A 10,733-nucleotide genomic window follows, 5' to 3' on the forward strand; every position below is an offset into this window, starting at 1 on the left:
GAGCTCTAGGCTGGTGCATCAGATCAGAATACGCACCCTACTCTGCTGCACTGGTGGGGTCGCTGGGTCAGAAAGAGAAAGATCTCAATATACCTTCAGAGGCATCAGAGGGGTGTGTGTGTGGAAGGTGTGTACCAGACCAGATGACACCCTCAGGGACATGGCACCACTAGTGGCCAACATTTTGGAAACTTTTGGAAAATGTGTATTTCTGAATAAAAGCACAATGTTATATATCATTGGAATAATAATTTCATGAAGAACGTAATGAAACAAACCATGTTGATTTATCTGTATTCTGTCATATATTATGGCCAACTAATCTGAAAAAGAGAACACAACTGCCTTATGTAACAAAAGTGAATCTCTTAAACTCAAAACTGACCAATGAGACAGATTGTTCCAAGAGCCTATGATGTGTTATTGTGACTCAGCAGGCAACCAATAAGGTGCTCATATGCAGAGATGGGCAAGTGAAGCACAGCTTGACCTGAGTCAAGTTATGAGTCTCCACCCCCTTTAACCTGACACAAAAAGGAGCCCTAACAAGCAGTGGCATAGTTACCTCATTTGACACCCAGGGCCCATCAATTGTTGTCACCCCATAAAACATCATTCATTCATTCATTCCTTCCTTCACATTTTTATACCACTTTTCCTCTAAGCAGCTCAGGGTGGCATGCATGGTTCCTCTCCTTATTTTGTCCTCACAACCCTGTGAGGTAGGTGAGGAAGGTGAGAGATAGTAATGTTCATGACATGAAGTGAATAATAATAAAGACAGAAAATAAATGCAGTGAATATTTCCCCACAAGCAACGCATGAAATTCTGCAGCAAATGGTGTATTACATGATGGTATTATTCCTCAAAGTCATGATTTCTAGAATTTTAGACACTTGGGTGTCACCCACCCCCCACTCCCCCGAGGACGTCTCATTGACCTGTTTTGAGTTAAGGCAGTGATTCTCAAACTTTTAACACTGGGACCCACTTTTTAGAATGACAATCTGTCCGGGACCCACCAGAAGTGCTGTCATGACTGGAAGTTGCATGATAAAGCGAAATAAAAAAAAATAATTCAAAATAAAATTAAAGAAAAACAAATAATTAAATAAGGGGAAGCCAGCCCTGTTTCACCAAGTGAATATTCTCTGTAGCCTGTCTGCTATAACATCCCCTCCCCCAATAGTGAGATTTCCAGCCCTCCCAGTGCCCAGTTCAGTGTAAGTTTTTATATTTCAAGCACATCACTATCAGGACCCACCCGGCTTTACAAGTCTAAAAACAAAGAAAAATTGACCTTACCAGCTGACGCCTCTGTTCCATTATTTTGGGGTTGGGGGGTGCTGCCTTCTGGAGCATTGGTTGAGCTCCGCTTTCATCGGATTGGGACCATGTAGCTAGCCTTGCATTCCCCTTTGCCTGACTTGACCAGCAGCCAAGGCACAGTTGCTTACTCGTGAGTAAACCTGACATGTGGCTTACTTTTGCTTTCCATAGGGCTCAATACATTCGTCTGCTTGGAGGGAGGGACTTCCTTCTTAGGTGTTTTTTGGGGGTTGTTTTCATTGGATAGGAAACATTCTGGTGCCTTTGGATTCCTCTCAGTCTGCTCTTTCAAAGGGACTAAGGCAAGTTTGCCTACTCGTAAGTAAACATGCAATATGTCTCAATTTCACTTTCCATAGGGCTTCATGCATTTTTGGGATTCCTGTTTATTGGCCATAACATTTGATGGAAAGGAGATACATTACCCCATTTTTTTCCACTGCATTCAGCTAGAAATTCAGCATCCAACGGTATGTAGCACGATGGGGTTATTCCTAACCTCTGCAATGTTAGCTATGTTGGGTCCCTTGTCCGACCCCTGCCTTATCTGGCTGCAGGCCAGGAGCAGAACCGCCTAGACACAGAGCCACCACTGCCTCTCCAGCTGACCAGACAAGACACAGGCCAGCTGGATGGGAGAGACTGTCCCACAGAGCTCACCTGACCAGAGCAGGTAGCAGGGCAGGGTCACCATTAACCACCAAAGAGGAGGGAAGCAGGCTAGGGTCAGGGCCCTTTTAAGCCTATAGAGGGAGGAAGGGGAGGAGTCGAGGGTGTGGCTGGGGTGAATAAAATCAGAGAAGCCTGTGATGACAGGCAGTTCTAGAGAGGGAAGTCAGGAGCTCCTGCCTGAAGACCAAAGGCCTTAGGTCCTGCCTCCAGGGAGGAGGACAAGGGTATCGTGAACCCCTCTCCCTGACTTGGTCTGAGGCTTCCCCTGCAAGGAACCCCAGGGAGGTGGACACCCCACCCAGGCATCCCAAGAGACCATCCAGTTGACCCTCGGCAGCCAGCTGGGTGACCCCAAGAGACCCCCTTTTGGGGCACCCCTAACAGGTCATATGTGGTGTCGCTCCCCAAGGGTGGTACTTGGGGTGGACCACCCCCCTGCTGCTCGCTAGCTACACCGCTGCTAACAAGCAGACTTTCTGAGTTGCCAAGGGCATTTTGGGGACTTTAAAAGACTCCAGTCCCAAGTTTTTCTGCAAAATTGTCAGCTGTGCCTCTGTGGACAAAAATGGAGCTGCTGCCAGGGTGCGTGCGTGCATGTGCGTGCGCGTGCGTGCGTGTGTGCATGTTGCAGTTCTCATTTGATACTCCCCTGCTATCCCCATCCCATCTGTAAACAAGGTGGAAGGGGGTGGAACAAACTGCGTTAGCGTAGGGACAGAAGCAGTAAGAGGCAGTGTTGCAAGGTCGAGAGCAAAGTTCAAAAGCAAACTCAGTAGTCAAGAATGGTGATTGTCTACAAGCTTTATTCATTGCCAGCAACGGGCCTCTTGGGGACTCCTGTCCAAATGAGGAGAGCAATGAGAGCTATGTGGGAACTCTCAGTGCCTGCAGAGAAAAGCAATGTTCCAGTGTGAACCCTTTGTTTAAATAGTATTTTGGCTTCTTTGTTTGAAAATCTCACACTGTCATTGGCTGGGGTTATGACATCAGAGATACAGCACTTTACAAACATCTGATTGGCTAGTTTCAAGTTACAACTGAAAACATACATTGAGACATATATTTTAACAACCACTAGATGGCACTGTTTACTCAATTACTACTGGCCTTTGGTATGTCTTTGCTTATCTCTGGCCATTCCTCACTGGCCTGACCCTGACATGTTTCAAACAGCCATCTGCTTATCTATTCAACATTCTTTGTACCAGACACTGTGGAGCTGTGTGCCAACATTGTTTAAACCAAGTCCTCTTTAGTTGTGATTCTCCATATGTGTACTGTTACCTTTGGGTATAAAACTATACAAAACAAACTTAGTTGTAAATAAAGATTTTAAGAGACTTTCCTCCTTATTTTAATTAAATCTAGCTCCTTCTGCCAGTGTTTACCTCTTGACAGAGATTCTTAGGAACGTTTTGCCAATTAGAGCTTTTCATATTATCTGGTTCCTGTCCATTCCTGCCTCCATTTGTCAAACAAGATAAGAAGTTGCATTACTAAGACTTCCTCATTAAAATGTTCCTAATTGGGTGTCTTCTTAGCCCCACACTCTGATTTATGTTGTCAAGAGATATGTTTTTCCAATTAGTTGGAGCAAGCCATCCTGCTTCCTGACTACTAAATCTCTTTTTGACATGAAACTTTGCTATATTGGCTCCTCCCAGCCTTCAATATATGCATACATGACTGTAATTTGATTTAAAGAGAAGCCTAATAAAATAATAGTTTTAGAAATCCAAATGCTTTTTCTCTCTGGTCTAAGAAAGCCTGAATGCAAAAATCCCTTTTAATTCTCTGTTCAGTTGTTCTGACATTCAAGCTTTGGGGGTGTAAAAATGAAACTACAGCTTAGCCTCATTCATCATACCAATTAAACTCCAGCTTCTTTGTCCTTTGAAGCTCAAAATCTTATCTCCTTGTCAGCTTAGCTAAGAAATATTCCTTGCTGATTTATAGCCTGCACTTCCTACATCAGACCAGAGAAACGGATTCTTTGTAAGTCTGTTTGTGAAATGCTAAGCATATGAACATGACATTTTCCTTATTTCTTAATATTTGTTTGTGAAATGCATAACATTTTGTTTTAACTATAAACATCCATAAACTTTTGGTTCATTAACATTATTAACATAAGTAAACATAAATGATTAGTTTCAGTATAATGGCTACTTACATTCACAGCATGGCACAACATTGGCTTCATTAAACATTTGGTCTGTTAGCATGAGTGGCTTCATGGCTTTAAATTAAACATGTGAGACTAATTTGTTTCATTACCTTATTGCCAATATTTGTTTATGCTAAGCACTATTAAGCTTGTATACATTCTCCCATTAACTGCTAAATGATTTAACTTTTAATGACTTGTTTTTGCTTGGTCCAGGGCCTTCACCAGCCTGCATCAGCAGGAGGGTCACATGCAGCAGCTGGCAGGTTTACCAGGATGATGCACTCCTTTGTAGCTCGACTCAAAAGTAGTTCCACTGTGGCCAGTCATTAAATGAGCCTGCTGAAACCATGCCATTTTTTCTGCATGACTATGAACCACCACTACCCTTGGCCAACACCTTCTTCCCACACTTGTTAGGGTAAAAAAGCATCCAATGATTATCAGTTCCTTCAGAGATGCTCCCACCTCCCCACCACCACCCCTCCTTCTCAGTGCAAAACCAAAACATTAACCCTTCCCTGTCTCCTGGCTGGAATTTCCCTGCTGCTTGCCCTGTCTGAAGGATGGCCCCATAATGTCTTTCATGCCTCAAAAAAAGTAAGCCAGCACACCCAGACAGAGACAGAGCTCCCACAAAGCTCCCTGGAAACCTCTGAGTAGAGGAACAAATTGAATACTTCAATAGGGCCCAATCCTGTCCCAGTTTCCAGCACCAATGAGCTGCACCGTAGGCCCAAGTAAAGGAACAATTCTTCCCTGACCTTGACAAGGCCTCTGTGACTACCCTCATACTGCAGGATGCAGAGCAGGCCCCATTGGCATAGTTGCATCAGTGCTGCAAAGTTTGGATTGGGCCCATAGATGTGGAAATGTTGGATATGATGGTGAGCTGAGAGGAGAAGAAGATGAGGAAGGGCAGGATTGATAGGCCTTTGAGATGTAAAGGAGCATACTTTCCCCTGACCTCTGTATAGGCCCCCTGACAGCCTAGGGGTCTCCTTGTACCTATGCCAGCTCTATAACTGGTATAAGCCCAAGGAGAGCCCGAGGGTGGGGAAGCTTGAAAAATGGGGGATAGGATTCGACATGCATGACTCCCACCAGATCAACCCCTCCCCTCCCTGACCAACCCCGGTTCCTCCCCTGAAGTGCCCTATTACTCCTCCTCTCTGCCCAATACCCAACCCTGCCAACAACTTACTTGAGTCTCCATTTGTGGCAGACAGAAAGTGTCCTGCAATGCCGGAATGTGAGTCCTAGCAGTGCAGGGTGACCAAAGGAATTTACCCCTGCAGCGCAATCGTACATCTCACTACTTAGAAATAAGTCTCACTAGGTTGAATTGGGCTTACTGCCGGGAAAGTGTATAAAGGATTGCAGCCTTACAGTCACAGTTGGTATTGTACAAGTCCTGTAGGAATGCTGAAACAAACCATTAGTACATATACCTAAAGCTAATATCCAAATGAATTTTAACTGATCTATTTTCCCCAAATATCCCAGAAGCTGTAAATCTATCCACACTTACCTCGAGTAAGACCCATTGTCAATCACTGTTAAAAGCATATACATAGTATCTTGTTAAAAGTACAGATCTGAAACATTTCCCCAACATACATACCATGGTAGCATATAGTCTCATATATTAAAAATAAAATGCACATTGAAATGAATAGGGATCCATTCAAAATTGGTTCGCGACTCACCTAATGGGTCCTGACCAACAGTTTCAGAAACACTGAATAAGACTGCAGCCTTAGAGTCACAGATCAGTATTATACAGGTTTTGTAGGATTGCTACGACTACACCATTAGTACACACGCCTAAAGTAAATATCCTCATCCACTTTAACCTAAACTTGTACTGGGTCATTCTTGTCCTCTACAGACACAGAATAAAATCTTTTTAAACATATATGCAAGGCACGTAGCCTCTCATGTTGATTAATCAAACATCTATATTGAGAAAAAGATGGTAAATAAATATACCTATATTGAGAAAAATATCAAATAGATAGCTGGGGTTTGAGTTGGGCCCCACTCAAAGGTGGGCCCCACCTTTTAACAAGTGGAAACACACAGAAAAATGGAGGATCTCCATTGCTTTCTTGTGCCACAGTCTTTCAATTTCCATTTGCAAGTCTTTAATATTTGGCAATTTTCTCCAGTTCTTTATTTTCTACTCAACTGTTACCAGGTATTGCATTGTCTACTGTTCTGACTTTCTTATTCTTCTTATCAGTGATGGTCACATCTGGTGTTTTGTGTGGCAAATGTATTCTAAAATCCCAGAGCAGAGATTTCTTCATTCTCTGCCACCTTTTCAGTTTTGTGGCAACTGGTAGTTACTCGTAAGGGCCAGATATGATAGAATCATGAAGCTTATTTGTTGTCATTCACTAGGAAATAAGCCACCTTGCTCAGTAAGGTGGGATATAAGTGTATAAATAAATAGTTGTGAATAAATTAGGGAAATTAAAATGCTGTTGGATAATTTATTGTACATTTTGCCCTAAAGGAAGAAAAGCAGTGGAGCAGAGGCAATTTTGATAGGAAAAATGAGTCAGGGGAAATGAGTTAAGGCACCCTTCCACCCTCCACTATTCTAGTCAAGTTCCTAGTCCCCATTGTTGCTTTTCACTAAACATACACACAGTTAAGTGTCTGTTCATGTATCTGTTGAACCCCATCTAGTTTGGTCCTCAGCTCCATGGCTTAAATAAGGATTCTGAATCTCTCTCAGACAACAAAAAGTGATTTCCCCTTTCAGCTTTGTTCATATGCTCCAGAAAAAGCTAACTAAGCTTTATGTCTGTATCCTTCCTGTGGCTTAGCCAGCAACGTTTTGTCCTGTCGAATGTCCATTAACTTAAGGGACTGCCTTTTGGAATGTGTATCCACAGTATCTTCACCCACAAGGTACTTGCATCTACCAACCCTGAGTGCACCTGTTGACGTGTGCTCTTATCCTCCCCCCATCTTGCCTCAATGAAATAGTTCGTCTTCAAGGCAAATCCCATGCAATAAAAGAAAGTCAGAGGTGTGGTTAACATTCCATTGCTCTTCCTGCTGTTGGGGGGGGGCAACATACCAAAACAGCTATTTTCCTTGGCACAAGCTGAGACACACTCTTTCCCTTAATACTCACACATTCAAGGATTGAGTCCTGCTGTCTCTGACTCACATGGAAACATTAACCTTGAACCTCTGGCCATCATACCTTGTCCTCGCAGGTGCACTCAGATCCCCACTAGTCACCTTCACTACAATATTCCAAGTCACATGCAAAAAACAACTCCTGGAGGATTCACCTGGACTCGTCTTCATGTGAGCCAAAGGCAGTCTCCACTGGTGGTTTCTCTGAAGCAATGCTGCTGTTCATTCCTTTGCTGGGTTATCTAATGTCAGTGCCCAACAGTGGGAGATGGGGTCATAGTGCTATCCTCAGGCACTCCTGAGGTATGACCAATTGTTTTCTTTTTTCCTTCTACCAAATTTGTCACTTGTTGCTCTCTTTCTCTGGATATATCTACATGTGAAATGAAATTGGTTTAATAGACATTCCCTTTCCCCAGTGAATGCATGAACTATAGTTCTGAAGAACTGTATAAATATTCATCACCATGCCTTAAGAATAATTTCTTTCAATAATCAGCTTTCAGGGCAGAAATGAGTTTACTATTGTTTGGATCTTATTCCGTATCTCTATCACCAAAGATTTATAGGGATGAATAGCCCAAAAGAAGAGGTTGGAAGAATCAATAATTTCTTCCAAGCAAAGCAAGTCCAAACAGCTCTCCTCCCTGCAACTGGGGTAAGTCAAGTCTCATGACAATGCATCATGTGCCTGAGCAGAGAGATGTTGAATGGACAGTAGTAGACCAGATGAGGACCTCTGTTCTCTTTTGAGTGATCCATTAACATATTGAACTGGAAAAATTATTTGAGCTTCCAGAATAGGCAAGACAGGAGGCTTGCGCTGTCTCCAGCGCAAGATAGGGCTGCAAAGTGGCTCAGCTGAAGGTAAGGGGAAACTCTTCCCCTTATGGGCCTCTATGATCTCCTCAGACTTGTGCCTCCACCTCCTCACCCGCCTGCCCACGGGACCGCCCTCCACCTGCCCCAGAATGCCTCCCTCCCACCTCCTCCCCACCCACCCCAGACACAGACACAAGGCTCAGTCCCTCCGTTTGCGCGGAGGCTGAATTCAGCCTCCATGGGCCAGCGTACCTCTGCACGCTGGCCTAGCTGACACTCAAGGAGGTGCAAACATGCCTTATAGCATCTTTGCAGCCTTCCTGGGCTGGCATAAGGGACTTGCACCAGCCAAAGGGGGACCTAGGATTGCGTCTTTTCGCAATCCTAACCAACTTTGCAGCAATGAAACTCTGAGGTAAGGGAAAAAGCATTGCCTTACCTTGAGGAGGCCTCCGTGAGTGCCCCCAAATGCAGGATGCAGCACACGCCCCACTGGCACAGCTATGCCAGTGCTGGAAAGTTGGTTAGGATTGCACCCTTAGTGTTCTGTGATGCGAAGGTACTAACCATCTAATAAAACAGCAAGCAATGAAAAAATGAATATTTTTATTCAGATTTAATAAAAGAATCTTCCATTTGAATCCAAAGAACATTTGTCCATTGCATCTGGCAACACTGTTGGTAACTTTAATAGAAGGCCAACTTGAGAAGCAAGAAGATTGTGTGATGTCACAAGAGTTGCCCTTGCAGGAATAATGACTCTGCAGAATATGATATTGTATCTGTACAAGTCTGTGTTGAATTGATTCCAAATCAAATGGGACGAACTGGACGTCTATAATCTCTCCATGCCTATCTTGAATTGGACTGGATGGGCCAATGAAACCATACAGACTTTGGTCACATAGACGTGCTCTACATTTTCTCTTGCTTGTCTCTTTTACGTGGACCTTTCCAGGAAAGAGGTGAAGGTGGAAGCAGCCAGAGACTACTCAGACTGCCATCCTTGATGTCTTCCAGCTGGAGCTTATAGGCCACCCCATAAGAAAGTTGTACTGCAGGCAAGGGAGAGTTGGGGCACATAAGGCAAGAATAAGAAGAACTTGCAAGCCTGGCTGTGTTTCCCTCTGTCCAAGAAAAGTGCCAAACAGACACAAACGCCTTCCCACAATTGCCGCAAGGACTCCATCAAAACAACAGCATCCCAGCAAATTTTGAAAATGCAACCAATATAGTAGTTTCCACAGTGCTCTGTTCTTATACTGCACTTGTTTATTACTTCTCTTTTCCACCCTCCTCTTTTTGTTTGGAAAGAGTTGAAAATGTCGATTTGAAGATCTGTGAAAGTTTCTCTGCATATAAAAATGTCCTCACTGCCTTTGCCTCCCTGTTTCACTCTCCTATCTCTACCTCAGATTGCAAGCAGGTCTGAGATGTTTCATTGTCTTTCTGACCTATGCCTCAGTTTGTCCCCAACACCCCTTCCTTCTTTGCAGTTTCTGACTATCTACCTCTGTTTTATTTCTTCCATTCCCTTTCCCACCACCTCTTTCTAATTCCTTTTCTCTTCTGTGATCAACCGCTTGACCCTTTCATTCCCTTTCTCCACTCCTTTCCAACAGCCCCCCTGAATCAACCACCATCATTCTCTTTTATTCCTTTTCACATTGTGGTGAATGAAATTTGGCCACACTGAGCTCTCAGCATTTTCTTTCTGACATTAGCAGGCTCAATCTGGTGCCACATGCTCTATCTTTGTTCTTCTGTCTTTCATTATCAGGCTTAATTTGGTCACTATTTCCTTGTGTCTTACTCCCTTTTTCCTACATTATCAGAGTCAAAGTGGCCACACCGAGCTCTTCTGTCTCCCTCATTGTTATATTATCAATCTCTATTTGGCCATAATCCTCTCTCATTTATTTTTTTTCTTCTTCTCTCACCAGTGCGCTCTTGTTTATTTCTGGTTTTCATGCTTTCTTTGTCAAACTCTCTTGGGCCATGACTTACCTGTGCCTCATTCCCTTTTTTCCTTCCCACTGAGCTTTCCTGATTCCAACTCACCCCCACCCCCCATTTATCAGGCTCTAATTTGTCACATTTGGCTCTCTTTTATTCCTCCTTTTCTTATCAGGCTCAATCATTAGGTCACCACTTACCTGGGTCTTATTTCTTTTATTTCCCACTGAGCTCTCCCTCATTCCACATTTTCTCCTATGTTATGAGGCTCCATTTCTCCACACTTATGTCTCTTTCATTCCTCTCTTCTTTTTACATTATGAGGCTTTGTTTGGCCAGCACTTAGTTATCCCTTTTTTCCTTTTCTTCCAGAGGAGTCTCATTATTCCAGAGGGCTCCTTTCAGAGAACTCAAGGGAATGGCAAAAATTGCACTATAGCAAATCAATTTAAAAAGTCCCTTTGCTCCCCTGATTTAAAAACAGCCTTGCTGACCTTTGTGATGTTAAGATAGAGTCATTAAGACAACAATTCAACAATCAGTCTCTCTCCAGGCCCTTAGAAAGGATTATCTTTCTTTCAGGTGTTCAGGGGGAAGGGAGGGGGTCACTTGGAGAGAGAATGATTG

Source organism: Tiliqua scincoides, chromosome 5 (assembly GCF_035046505.1).
Source record: "Tiliqua scincoides isolate rTilSci1 chromosome 5, rTilSci1.hap2, whole genome shotgun sequence".
In the NCBI taxonomy this organism is placed as follows: domain Eukaryota; kingdom Metazoa; phylum Chordata; class Lepidosauria; order Squamata; family Scincidae; genus Tiliqua; species Tiliqua scincoides.